Source organism: Papaver somniferum, unplaced genomic scaffold, assembly GCF_003573695.1.
Source record: "Papaver somniferum cultivar HN1 unplaced genomic scaffold, ASM357369v1 unplaced-scaffold_107, whole genome shotgun sequence".
Lineage (NCBI taxonomy): Eukaryota > Viridiplantae > Streptophyta > Magnoliopsida > Ranunculales > Papaveraceae > Papaver > Papaver somniferum.
Window position 1 is genome coordinate 10,888,723 of NW_020619603.1, and position 15,443 is coordinate 10,904,165.

Consider the following 15,443-nt stretch of genomic DNA (forward strand, 5'->3'; position numbering starts at 1 on the left):
ATACAATAGTGAGTATATTTGTCCTACAACTTCAATCAGCCCACTCCACCAAAAAACACCTGGGACATTCCCAGAAATGCCTTCCATATGTGTCTTCTTCGGAAGAAGTCCGCAAATGCATAAAAGTCCTGCAACTGGGCTTTGGGCATGAACTGATTCGCTGTGAACAATGTTTGTATTCGTGATCTCCATATCCACAATGCTTGCAGTGTAATAACTCCTTCTTCAATTTGGATTTAAGTTTGAAGTTTTTGCAGAGTGTTGCAATATTTTCTTCTTCTTCTTCTTCTTTAATCTTCATAGCATCATCTAGATATGTGGTTCCTATGGACAATTGGGATCTTGACATTGCAAATACCTGATCTTTTCCGGTTGTGATTCAATCACCATTCTGATGCGTGAACAACCTTCCCGCGGACACTTTGAATACATCCAAGGACATTTCATAAGACTGTGGTTATCCATGAAACATAATGGAAAAACCTCTTTTGCTTCGACACATAATATTTTCTTCGCTTTGCCTTTAGAAACACATGGTGGATGATGACAAAGAAATCGGTTGGTTTGGTTTAGAATAAAACCTAGTGATCAATTTGATCAAAATAGTGTAGGAATCTAGAGTTTAATAAGAGGAACATGTCATCAATATATTGGGTTCAAATTTATTATCATTTGGACTCTAATTTTTTTTGGGTCCAATCTTGCATGGATAGTGCACAACTGTACATATAAAATTATCAATGGGTCCTCCATGACATTATCAAAATTATCAAGAATTCTTCAATTCTATAATTTTGGGTTCAAATCAAAATTATCAATGTGTCTATCAATTCTATAGATTTGTCTACAAAAATGCCTACATCCCACTAATCTGCAAGAATTCTTCAATTCTATAATTTTATAATCGGTCTTCAAAATTTAGGGAAATGTTAATGGTTCCCTCATTAGTTAGTTACGTTCGTTATAATTCGGTTAACATAAAAGTCATGATCTTTTTTGGAAATTTTGATAGCGGTACCCCAACTTTCGGCAGCTAAAACAAAATCCCTAAACGATGGTGATGATCCAAAATAGGGAACTTCGGTATGAGTTGTAATAATTGAGAATCTTCATCCCAACTACAACTCCGACTAGGTGGTTGAATCTCTATGTTGTATCAGTTTTTTTTTTGATCAGAATGTTGGCATTCTAAATCTTTTCTAAGCCCTTATGATTTCCAGTCATGTCTGTCTGCATCTACAAATAAATAAATAGAACCCAAGAATTTAAACATAACGGCCTTGTTTGGTAAAATTTATGATTATGTATTTACGATTATAGATAATCATAAATAGATAAATGATTTTGACATAATCATTTTTAAAATAAATTTTCTCAAATAATTGATTATCTTAGAATGGTGATCTCAAAAAGGAGAGGAAACAACAATGGTCTACCATTTTTTTTATTCCTATGTAGTTTTTGTGTCTCTATCTTAACCGTTTAGAAAAAATAAAAAGAAAAAATTCATCTTGAATTTGTTGGAAAAAATAATTGATTATAATAAATTTTCAAAACAACTTTTTTCTGCTTATGGAAATAATGGATTTTTTCAATTATAATTATTATAATGGTTACCACACACGTATAGAATCCATTATAATCTGCATAATGGATTATGGGCTGATAATCCATTAAAATAATGGTTACCAAACAGCCCCACAAAAATCAGAACAAGGAAACCCGTGAAAGAAAAGAGACTTACAATCGTAATCCTTTCTAGGGTTTCAAAAACAAAGCTTGATTTTCACAAGGTATTTGTTCGGTACTTGGGATCCATGTCTTACCACTCCTTAGCAATGGAAGAGCTGAAGTTGAGGTGGTGTTGCTGTAGGAGAAGCAGCGGCCGTGATGATTTATATTTGATTCTCGGCGAGCTTTTTAGTCTAAAATAAGGTTGGATAACCCTACATCAAATTCTATGTATAATCAAAACAAGAAAATGATATCCCAAAATTTTATTTTATAGGGCTTTTTTTTTATTTTGAAAAACAAGCAATGATCCGTCTATTCAATACTTTGAGCAGCATTTTTCATGACGATTTTCTGTTAATTTGGGGTACAAAGTTAACGAGTAATGGGATTTCTTGCGATAAACCTATCCACGCTGCAGTTTCCTATTCCGTAGTTGCCGCTGTATAACGCCGATGGATAAGCCGTAGTCATGGAAAGAGGACTCTGGTTAAGGCCGCGAACAATAGCGCTTTTTGAGGATGTCTGTCATCCGACTGGGTCCTTTCTTGACACAAGCTTGCCGTAATGCTGGAGCTATGGCGAATGCATAAGGGGTATCGTTAACATTTCTTGGGGGTATATAAAGGAGCGCCCTTATTAAATATTGCCATTATCATCTCTAATAGAAATCACACTGTGGAAGTCAATTGACTACTCTTTCTAATCAAATTACTTTCCATTTTTTTGGTCGGCCGTTTCATACTTAATCAACAAAACTAATTTTTTCGGCCCTTTCTAACTTGTCGGTCCTGTATTTAAGATACCGGCCCTGTCAATATCCAGGGTCCAGTCGAAACTGGAAACTCCTCAGTCCTCCCTCCCACGCTAGAATTTTCCTCCCAATTTAAATTACAATTTTGACCCCACAAGGAGAAAATTTACGATGGCGCCACCGAATCAAGATGAACATACTATACTTGGATGAATAACCACCACTGCAGATATACAACAACTCGAATTCTTCGGATTGCGTGCAATTGCCTCTCCTTCGGTGGAGTAAGAAAGATATAATGGGGTTATAAACACAGTTCCTGCCATCAGTGCCACCTTCTGCAGATATTAGAAACCGTGCTTCAGCGAGGGAGCTGATTACTTGACATATACGCTCCTCTGCCCTTCCCTTGAGCAATTGCATATCAGAATAGTATTAGTAACCGAACAAAATGTAGTTGAAGGATACATAGACTCATCATAAAGAACAAACCTAGTCGTAGAAGCATGAGCCACGATGTTTCCACCAATAGGTTTAAACTGTTGCCCACCAAACATAGCAGAACCGTCAACTTGCGCAACGACTTGGTTAGTAATAACTACAGCAACACCAAACCTACAACAACATAGCAGCAGCCCACGGTGGTTATGGTTAAGAGAAAATATTTCAAATACTAAACTGAGAAGTCCCCTGTAAAAGAAGGATGTATTTCTATTTGCAGCCAACTTCTGCAGGCTCCTTGAACATTTCGCAAGATACATTTGTCTAGCTGGCAGTTCTCCCCTTCCATAGAAACCTGTCCTATAGAGAGCTGTAGCAATATCCACAATCACGAGAGCAAACCTGTGCTCAAAAGAAAATACGTCAAGATACAGAAATTCATCTCATCTAGATAAGATTGTACGCACATTCAACTGTATAAAGTATCAGTTGATGCAGTACACCAAAGATATTAACAGCGTGTTCGTTTGGTAGAATGGGATGGACAAATAATCAAATTACAGGGTAATATGGTTCCAATAATGGGATTACAGGGAATCCATTCCTTGACTTGAGAAATTTAGTGTCCGTTTCAAGTTTTCTGCCAAAAGAATCAAGATATTATATTGTGACTTTAGCATCCTTCAAAAAAAAAAAAAAGTTTGAAAATCAGCTTTGGGTTGTTTGATCTTTAACCTCCTCAATTAAGTTTCAATAGGTTACAGTACAGATACAGGACAAGGTTTCAGAAAATTCAATTGATTCTTAAATCCCAATTGATTGGATCAAACCACAAATTGAATTGAATGTTCATCGATTGTTAAATTCTAACTTAATATATTAGTCTTGAAAGGGCATATTAGTCATTTTCCAGTTGATTCCATTGCATGCATCCGATTAACAATGCAATCCAAATTTCAGTTTTGGGGGTAATCCCACTCCTAAAGAATCGGATTCTGAGATTTTACAGCGCGTTCGTTTGCGAGAATTGGTCCGGTTACTAGATTTTTAATTCTCCCAAATGAACACGTTGTAAGCTTACTTGGGAGGTTTATCTTACCCAATGAGCATAATAATATGCAATAATTAGTTCGGCTCAAGAAACTTGGTTGAACCTACGTTTGTCGTGTTACCAGTCATATGTACTCAACAGAATCTATCAAGTTTGTCTCTCACCCTAATTTGTCTCAAGTGTTGTTCAACATCATTGTTCAGAAAAATCACGAGAATGCGATCCAATACAAAAGAGTAACATACCCCGTCTCTACCATCTTCTGAGCTGGTTCAAGAAGAAGTTTTGACTGATGGGATCCAGCATACACCACATTCTCCAAAACTAAAGAACCAGAAATCTACGTTGTAAAAGGCGAGCGCCTTTGGCGCTTAACTAAGCGCTGGACTAGCGCCTAGGAAAAAAAGGCCCCCAGGCGCCAAGTTATTCTTACATTTGTTGTTTTCTAAATCTTGGGCGCTCGCCTAGGGCCTCGCCTAGCGCCTATTACAACATAGCCAGAAATATTCATGTTCATTCTTTGAAAATCCCCCAAAACCAATTTTCTGTTGTCATGACACTATATTTTAATGAATTGAGTTCGGTTTGTAAACTAATTAAAAATGCATACCTCTAACTTGCATTAATGAGTTCCCAGTGCCGGAGATTTGTGCGGTAGGCTATTTTTCATCCGGCGAATGTCATGACAAAGAAGCACCATTTCCTCTTGACTTCATTCGCATCCAAGTCTTTCGGGGGCTTTTGAAGAAAGAAATTCCTTTTCCACCACTCCTCTAGGGTTGTAAGAAAAGCATCCGCATTCTGTAAAATTTAGATCAATCCAAAATTAAGATTCGAGGGATTTCCGGTAACTATGAAAATCGTCGTGCTTAGGTAAGCCAGTTGTCAACACGATCACACCATGTCTGTATATTCAGTAACCAACATAGAACATTGAATCTCCTAAAATTGTATTCTAACAATAAATCACATACAGATAACGAAATTGAAATAGAGGATTGAGCCGGTCCACTACAAACTCATGTACTACACAAACAGAGCAAACAAACCCATTCAAAATTTTTTTTTTTGTCGGATGTAGGATTTAGAAACTACCCAAGTTTCTAAAAATCAGAAGGAAAGAAAAAAACACAACCGACTACATGAAACCAAGGAAAATTAGATCTAAACTACAACATCATCTATTTCTATAAATACGTGGACACCATCATCAAATCAACTTAACCCTAAAATCCCACCCCACCCCAGAGAGACAGAAATTGGGAATTCACAAAAAATCAAATCACCTGAAAACTGGAATACGGAAAAACACCATCTCGTCGCTTGAAATTGGTAAATCAGATAAAGATCAGAGTGCGTGATTAAACCCATCCCCATCAACTAAGCCCAATATCTCACACAAGAATCAAAAAGATCATCTCCTGGAATTGGGAAATCAGAAGAAGAACATCTCGTCTCGTGAAATTGGGAATTCTTCAAATTAGGGGTGCACCGGATTCGTGGATGAATTCACAGCAACAACGTCATCAACCAAACATCACAGGTACCTTTTTCTATCATGGGGTTCTTAAGATCGGTCTTGAAAAACCTAGGGTTTCACCAATTTACTTCTTCGTTATTACTTTCTTCAGCAAGAAAAAAATTAGGGTTTGAAGATGGGAAATTGTCATCTCTCTTTTCTTTATCCAAGTTGTTGTTTTCTTCTTCTTCGGTAAAGAAATCTACTAGCGTTTACATAGGCTCTGAGTATCCTAAAGTGGTAGAAGAAAATGATCTTTTGAGTTGCTTGTATCTCCGCAAGGACAGTAATCCAATTCCGGTTTTAACTGGATCGAAGCCGCTGTTTAATGAGAAAGTTCGTTTCACACATTAGGCTTTTTACAGAATGAATTTGACAAAACCCCAATACTGGCCTCCACCACCGGTAACACCAGAAAACGAAAAGTACATTGTTACTCATCGCCCATCCAAGAAAAACTGGTACAGATTAACTACTAACACATCCTTATCCAAGAAGAAGGAAGATCCAACTCCATCTCGTCGAAAAGTAGTTCCCAGGGCAGGGTGTGGATGGATAGTTAGAAACTGTTCTTTGGAACCAGTTTGCACTGGCGAACACATGGTATCCGATGACCCAACAGAAGAGATCGATTTCTATGAGTTGTTAACAGTTGAAAGAGCTTCTCAAGAGATGGGGTCAGATTGGCTACCACTTGAAATTTCAACCGATAATAGGTTCGTGATAAAAATATTGGATGACGATAGACTACGACCTCACATACATGACATGGATGCCCTACTACAATTGAACTTGTATGAGAAGAAATATCTGGTCCTATACCAAACCATTATGAAATCTATTGACGCGCAGATCGTAAGCTCAAATGGGAGACGGAACTGGGATCATCACATCATTTGAGCTTACGAAGCTTGAAGCTGATGTGATGATCCCAGTTCCGTCTCCCATTTGAGCTTATGATCTGCGCGTCAATAGATTTCATAATGCTTTGGTATAGGACCAGATATTTCTTCTCATACAAGTTCAACTGTAGTAGGGCATCCATGTCATGTATGTGAGGTCGTAGTCTATCGTCATCCAATATTTTTATCACGAACTTATTATCGGTTGAAAGTTCAAGTGGTAGCCAATCTGGCCCCATCTCTTGAAAAGCTCTTTCAACCGTTAACAACTCATAGAAATCGATCTCTTCTATTGGGTCATCGGATACCATGTGTTCGCCAGTGCAAACTGGTTCCAAAGAACTGTTTCTAACTATCCATCCACACCCTGCCCTGGGAACTACTTTTCGACGAGATGGAGTTGGATCTTCCTTCTTCTTGGATAAGGATGCGTCAGTAGCTAATCTGTACCAGTTTTTCTTGGCTGGGCGATGAGTAACAATGTATTTTTCGTTTTCTGGTGTTACTGGTGGTGGAGGCCAGTATTGGGGCTTTGTCAAATTCATTTTGTAAAAAGCCCAATGTGTGAAACGAACTTTCTCATTAAACAGCGGCTTCGATCCAGTTAAAACCGGAATTGGATTACTGTCCTTGCGGAGATACAAGCAACTCAAAAGATCATTTTCTTCTACCACTTTAGGATACTCAGAGCCTATGTAAACGCTAGTAGATTTCTTCACCGAAGAAGAAGAAAACAACAACTTGGATAAAGAAAAAAGAGATGACAATTTCCCATCTTCAAACCCTAATTTTTTTCTTGCTGAAGAAAGTAATAACGAAGAAGTAAATTGGTGAAACCCTAGGTTTTTCAAGACCGATCTTAAGAACCCCATGATAGAAAAAGGTACCTGTGATGTTTGGTTGATGATGTTGTTGCTGTGAATTCATCCACGAATCCGGTGCACCCCTAATTTGAAGAATTCCCAATTTCACGAGACGAGAAGTTCTTCTTCTGATTTCCCAATTCCAGGAGATGATCTTTTTGATTCTTGTGTGGGATATTGGGTTTAGTTGATGGGGATGGATTTAATCACGCACTCTGATCTTTATCTGATTTACCAATTTCAAGCGACGAGATGGTATTTTTCCGTATTCCAGTTTTCAGGTGATTTGATTTTTTGTGAATTCCCAATTTCTCTCTCTCTCTGGGGTGGGACTTGCAAAATCACCAGGCCCAGGGAGAACATGTCGATTATCGACCCAGATCAGCTTCATTTCTTGCTTAACCACATTTTAGGCAAGGACCGCACTGACGGATTCGTAAAGATGGATCATAAAGCTGCAGTGCAACGTTCTGATTTCGCCAAGAGGTTGAAGACAGCAGCGTTGAAGATAAATGAGGTTCCTCCTGAACCCAGAAAACTACAAGCACAGAAGTGAAATGAGTTTCCACATCTAGCAGAAGATGAAGTAACACTACAAGGAAGTTTCACCCTCAGCTATGGTGGAAGCTATTGATTTTGCACTAAGGAAACTAAACTCTAGTGCTATTAGATTCGCTCACATATCTAGTCACTCTACTTTACTTCAAAACTTAAATTGGAAAGTTCCTAACCTTCAACTTAAATTGGAAAGTTCCTAACCTTCAACTGCTTTTTGGATGCCTTACCGGTCTATTCATATTCCCACTGTTAAGGATAACTAGAAATAACATTCATCAAACTTTGGGGGTCCATCATGGTGCTAGATATGCCCAGATGGCCACCTGTTGTACCAGTGAGTCTGTTGCTCTGTTGAGCACTTTCTCTGTTTTTCTATTAAAAACAAGGTCACTCTTAGAATATTATTAGTATAATTGTTTCCTAATCTACATCTAGCTGAATGATTGTAATGTGTTTCCTTCTCTACTAGATATACCGTGTTGTCATTCCTAGAATATTATTAGTGTAATTGTTACAATGTAGAAACTTCTAAGCTTCGAATGGCGAATTCTACTAGAATAAGCGAATCAAAATTTAGTGAATGCTGTTGAATTTGAGTTACTCGTTCGATGTTAGACTTAGTATAAAAAACAGTGAAAAAGATACCTGATAGACACCCAAAAATTTTGCCAGCCAAGTTGGGCTTCTTGCACTGATTGAATCTGCTGCCACTTCACGCTTAATTTCCAATATCATACTCCCTGGCATGTTTTCACCACTCCATGCTGCATCAAGGTTCAGTACAATCGGGAACTGACTTTCTCAATTTGCCCTCCGCACATGTATTCCAGGTTCCAAAGGATCGGCCTGGGCATTTAAACTTAAGCTAGATAAAAGATGTGGCCCTGGGGTGTTATGATTTGGAATGAATCCACCTGCTCACCACTTCCTTCCAGCTTGCAATTTTTTATCACATCTTGATCTGCAAGTACGGAGTCAAAACTGGGAGAATCTTTACCACCTTGCCTGGAAGTTGAGTTTGTTGATACAAGCTTATCTGCAGTACTTATAGACTCCTCCATATATTCTTGTATAGAGCTGTTGAGCCCTTCCTGGTGTCTGTTGTCTATAATTTTGCTGCAGGAATCAGTCGCTGGTCCCACACATACGAATGGAAGAGCAACTGCACTCTCAATCGATTAATTTCAAGTATATTCGTCGCTATCTCGGTTTGTAGTCACTGAACCAGATTGACCTCTTTCTTTACCCATTCTGGATTTCCGTAGCTGAAATCAAGTTTTGAGGGTGGAAGGTCTACTGAGTGAACGTCAATCAACGCATATCGAAACCAAGCGACAATGTTATGGAACCTGCGTGTGCACAATATAGTGGAACTGGGTGAATGAGGATCAGTGTGAGAAAACACCAAACTTCTCTTGGGAAAAGTTACATTTTATCCAACTGCTTTATCTACTCATAAAGATCTTAAAATAGTATGTCCACTCAATATTCAGTCAATAGAATCTAACATATTTTAGAAAATTCAAAAAGCATCATCCTACAGGCATGAATGTGAAAACTAATGCACCCGTCAAAGAAAAATTTCGGCTCCATAATGCGTCCATATAAAAAAGATCCTATCACTAATCCAGATCAAAGGTATATATACCCTATCAGATTGACAGATTCCAGTGAATGGGTATAGGCAATTTAGATGTGCTACGCTCAAGTTGTGGATTGCATTGAAGTCTACAAGACTACAAGACCCAGACAATATTCTGACAAATTAAGAAAATAGAGTTATAGAACTTACAGTACAACCCAATGACTTGGGGCACTCTTGAAAGAACATAAGTGTCTTCACCTATTTCCTTACTCCCTGCCCAACACTCCCATGTGCTTCAAATGAAATGTTTCCTGTATAAAAGAAGTGAGAAAATAAGAAGAAAAGTTCAAGGAAAACAAAGAAAAACCCCGTCCATATCTACGAAATATGGATCTAAACATGTGCCTCATTATCCAAATTCCAACACAGGTATGAAATGTTAGACACAGTATCTGCAGATACTGACAATCCATGATGAAATGTTTGGTTTGAGTTTAATTTTATCTTTTTAAATTACTTTAGAAGGTATATTAAAGATCTTTCCTCCCATGTACGTTAAACTGATGAGTGATAGCAGAATGTAAACGGTAACAACCTGCTGCCATATGAGCTCCTCCGAGGATAAGAAAATGGGGCTTCTCAATTTTAGAAATCATCCACCGGCTGGAAACATTTTTCTTACAAGTAACTCCTTTAACAACAATACTAGAAGAAAGAAAGGAAAAGGTAATGTCAGTGTAAAATAAAACAGAAATTCTTCTTATTCTTATTTGTGTATATCATCATATGGGAAATTTTAGATTCTAGTAGTTGCGGAAAAATGAGTTTGGCAATGGACAAAGGTATGTTTTTTAGTAAGTTTGCCATCAAATGTCTAATGTGAATATTTTACAATAATTTGCACTTAGTGTCTGAAATGAAATATGGAATCTCATTATACATAAACACGATCTCCTCTAAAACAGCCTTGCATTTGAAGCTAATTCCTAATTCATACGCTTATGCACCTACCTATCTAGGCCGTCTGGGCTACAATTCAAAAAAAAAAATAAAAAATTACAAAGAAAACTCATTTTTCCATAACTACTAGCTCAGTTGTTTTTCACTAGTTAAAGGGCATTCTGATACAATCAAATCAACTACATAAGCTCATCGACTAATGTCTACTCCGAATTGATCATAAAATTGCATTCCCAAATTCTACCAGAAACATCTCAGAATCCAAAATCAAAATTCATACATATCAAAAATCACCACTACAGATCAAATTCATACCTGACAAACCAAAAATCACTAGTCTTTTAAGTGGAGAATCTTCACACTACCAATCAAATTTGATAATTTTAAAATTCATCTCCATACATCAGATTCAGCTTCACATCTCACACGATCTTCTTCGTAAACACAGATTTCAGTTCAATTCGACTGCACTTATATGTCCATTCAAACGATCTGAGCTTGTCTTCTCAGATCTTCTTCAATATCATCTCCATTTACTGAACAATTTTCATTTTGGCTATCATTGATTTCCAAGCATATTTCTCTGGCAGATGGTTTTTGTGATTAGATAGGCGTACGTTGAGATCGAGTAATCCTCCTGGGGTATTGATTTGGAGTAGGTATGCCATTTCAGACGGCGGTGGTGGTGGCGGCGGCACGGGAATGTTTTTTGAGTGAAAAGGCAGAGAAGAGGATAAGTCGAGGGTGGTGGAGAGAGAGAGAGAGTAACGTAGATGTAAACCACAGAAGATGAACTGAAATTACTCATTTACCCTTTAGAAGGCAGCATTCAAACCCGTTCCTCGAGGACCTTCCAGGCCTGTGTGAGTGAGGCACCGAGGCCTTGGCCCAAGTTTGCTATTCTCAACATCACCTCAAAATGAGAATTGTTTTGTTTCAAGAAAAATGGTACTTCCAGAAAGTATGTTATGTGAGGAAGGCGAAACAGACAACACGTAGAAAGAAACTGCAAGTTGGATCCGATAATTAGAAGTGGAAGTATTTTTTTTTTCTCAAAGGAGAAAGGACTCTACAGAGTCCATGTTATTAAACTACCTCGGATATTGAGGTTTGCAATGATATAAAAGGGTGGAAAATTTTCATCCCACCAGTTATTTACATGGTTGTGCATTGTATATTGGCACAAAGAATGCGCCAAACTGTTAGCACTCTTCGGGACATATTGGAACTTTACATTTACAAAAGGCTAAACAACATCTTTAATCTGTAAAACCACATATAATATACTCCATGGGATGTTCCCTTGTGTCACCTAGAACAGCATCAGTCACGTTGGAAGCATCACCTTCTATTATAATGTTGCTGAAATGTAGACGTTTTCCCAACTCCATTCCCAACCTACAAGCATTAGTTTCAGCGAACGACGGAGATGCGGCATCAAAAATGATTGTGCCACATCCTATTGTGATCCCTCGCCACAGCACCTGCCGCACCATTATTTGGGATAAAAGCAGCATATACATTAATTTAAATGTAATTTATATCTGGAGGAGTCCAAATGTCGTTCCTACAAGGCTGGATATTGATACTTCTGTTTTTCTCGACTTCAGTCAAACACATAACACATATTGAGATCATGATACGCATTCTTTATTATCAGTGTCTCCGAGAAAGTTTCTATTGAGAATACAATGTCATTTATCATCTTCCACAGGTTCCAGATAATACATAATCTGAAAATGAAACTATTTTCTATATCTTCTTCCATCCAACTTTGAAGAATATGTTTAATGTTGACCTCATCAGAATTATAAGACAAATCCAATTGGAATCTATTAAATAACATTCTTGTTCTTGGTCAATCAAATAATATATGGGAGATAGTTTCCTCTTGAACATGACAGAAAGTGCATGTGTATCAATATTGAGAATGAACCTGTTGATATTGTGTTTCACCGCTATTCCATTATTAATCACCTTCCATAAATAGATATGAATCTTCGAAATCAGATTAAAATAAGACCAAAACCTTGTGATGGTCCATAGAGGTGAAGCGGGCCATCAAGGAAAAGAAAGACCGCTTCAAAAAGGCGTAGGTCCTAACGAGCGAAGAAAACCTCCAGAATTAAAAGGCTACCATAAAGCATGCAAATAAAATTGTGGCACACATGAATGGAAGGGCCTATGAGGACTTCTACCGAAACCTAGGCACAGAAGAGGTGGAGAAGGAAATCTACAAGATTTTCCGTATGCGGGAAAATAAAACACGAGACTTACTCAAGGTCAAATGCGTTAAGGCGGCTGACGGTCGAGTTTTGGTGGAAGATGCGGAGATAAAGGTATGATGGAAGGACTATTTCGCCGAACTCTTCAATGCGGGTGGCGACAACCCAACTGTAAACCTGGAGGACCATGGTGAACCCGTAGACCCGTCCAAGGAGTTCATCCGTCCCATCTATGAAATTGAAATCAAAAAGGCGCTAAAAGGAACAAAGAGGGGGGAGGCGCTGGGACCTTGGACAAACCTTTCAGATTGTGAATCAATGTTCATAACTTGAGCGGAGGTTACTTTGGATATGGAAAACCAAGCTTCTTTAGCGGAGGTTAGTTTGGATGTGGCAAACCTGTCAGATTGTGAATCAATGTTTGACGAGGAGCCCTGAGGTATGGATGTGGTAGAGACAACCGCGAATCCAGGTATAGTAGATATTGACCTATCAATACTGGAAGGTTTATCGGGCAAGGCAATAGTATGGGATACTTTAATGGAAGTTATGGAAGAGAGGCACCTTCATCAGCAAGAAAAGTAGTCTCCAATACCAAGTAATATGTTACAAAACACCATACTGAAGAACATGTTTAACTTTTTTTTTCCGCTCATCGCCATTGGCACCCTTTAGCAAGATCTGGAAATAAAATTTCCACTCAAATCAAACACCATTTTCAGTGAACAAAAGCTAACATATTAAATAAATTCAAAAAAGCATCATCCTAGAGGCATGAATGGGAAAACTGTTCAGTGAGTTGGAGAATTCTTTTTCAAGTACTTCACAACTATGGTTTTTAAAATTCATGGTGTCAATGGATGCAAACTCTTTTTGAATAAGATAGAATATTAGTGATGATTAATGGATGTCCACAAGGTTTCTTCTCAGTAGGTAGAGGGCTCAGACAACGAAACCCTCTGTCTTCAATTCTCTTTGCCATAATAGAAGATGTGCTTAGTAGATGCATTCATAAAATGGTGGAGGAAGGCTCATTAGATCTAATGGTGTTTAGAAGAGGTATTCATCCAACTCAATTGTTTTTTGCAGATGATGTGCTCTTTTTATGTGATGGTGCAAAGAAAATGTTACAAATCTTCTTAATTTGTTGGAGAAGTATCAGAAGGGTACAAGGAAAATTATTAACAAAAATAAAAGTAAGCTCTTTATAAATGACACTTCAACACTTAGAAGAACTCAAATAAGGGATTTAATGCAAATGGATTTGAGAGTATTCTTTCTCCTGGAAAAGTTAAAATATCTACAATATGACCTATGGTGGAAGTGTTTCAGAAGAAACTAGCAGTTTGGAAAGGGAAGTTACTATCATTCCAAGATAGACTAGTACTTGTCAAGTCAGTTTTGTGCAACATTCCAATATATAATATCAGTGTCTATAAATGGCCTTCTTCTGCAATTAAAACTTGTGAAAAGATCATAAGAAATTTTCTTTGGTCTGGGGATGTAGAAGTGAGAAAAAACAAAACTCTATCATGGAAAAAAAGTGTGTACTTCCTTTAGTGAAGTTGGTCTTGAAGTTCAAAGATTGGAATTTCATTAACAAAGCTCTTCTAATCAAGATGATGTGGAAAATCATAAATTCAGAAGATGAATGACCATTATTCATTAAGGATAAATTCAAAAATTCAAATGGACAGTGGAATGAAAATTTGCAGCTTTCTTCTATTTGGCCTGGTCTGAAGTGGGCTTGGAATGTGTTAAAAGATAACTTCAAATGGTACATTGGCAATGGTCAAAATGTGAATGTCTGGTTTGAAAATTGGATTTATGAAACTCCTCAAATAGATCAAACTGAAGTGACTCTTTATATGAGGAATAATATGAAAATGAAGGTAGCTGATCTTATACAAGATGGCAATTGGAGCATTCCTCAAGAACTGCAACAATTATTTTATTCTTTCAGCTTACCTGACATAGGAGGGGGACAAGATAAACTTTTTTAGATTGGCACTTTGAATGGTAAGTTCACCACTTCTTCAGTCATTTCTCTTTTAAGACATAAAGAACCTAAAATGCATTGTTCTACAAAAATATGGAATTCTTATCAACATCCAAGTACTTCAAGTAATATTTGGAAAATACTTCAGGGAGTCTTTATTGATGATTCAGTTATGGTTGATAGATATTATAGGTTAGCATCAAGATGGTGCATCTGTGAAAATGAACAAGATAGCATGAATCATCTTCCGTGGCATTGTAGTTTTAGTGTCAAAATCTGGAGATGGATATGCTCTATATTTGGTTTTAGTATGCCTGTTGCTTTTGATGATATTTTGACAAATGCAAGAAATTATAGTCCTCTAATTAGAGAGACTTGGATAACTGCAGCATTTTCTGTTATTAAAGAATTGTGATTTCAAAAAGAATAAAAGAATATTTGAAGATATTATATCAATTGCGAAGCAATTCAAAACCAAAATAAAGAAGATGGTTTTTGAAGGTGGATACAGAATGATTAGCAATAAGTGGAACCAGAACTATGATCTACAAATAATTGCCTTCGTTAATCTTAGTGTAAGACACAGTAAATTTCGGTGTATCAAGACTTGTTACTGGAATCCTCCTCCTTTTGAATATCTTATGTTCTGTTGTGATGGCTCATCATTAGGTAACCCAGGAGCAGCTGGTTTTAGTGTTGTAGTGAGAGATCATACATGTCAAGTGCTTGGAGTCTTATCTGGGGGTATAGGTATTGGCACAAATTACATTGCAGAAGTGTATGGAGTGGTATATGCATCAGAATTAGAAGTGGAATGGGGCTTCGAAAAAAATTGTCTTATTTTCAGATTCAAAG

General features: G+C 37.4%; 1 long non-coding RNA gene and 1 pseudogene across 1 annotated transcript; both read right to left on the reverse strand.

Annotated features, from left to right (window-relative positions):
* Positions 1 to 2,178: 2,178 nt before the first annotated feature.
* The window catches only part of LOC113328051, a 42,053-nt pseudogene continuing 28,788 nt past the window's right edge, over positions 2,179 to 15,443 (reverse strand).
* LOC113328177 lies at positions 6,964 to 11,096 on the reverse strand. The gene is made up of 5 exons (XR_003349287.1): positions 10,680 to 11,096; positions 10,000 to 10,109; positions 9,612 to 9,715; positions 8,465 to 9,168; positions 6,964 to 7,799 (listed from the first exon to the last, which is right to left on the reverse strand). It is a non-coding gene; the product is annotated as an uncharacterized LOC113328177 (long non-coding RNA).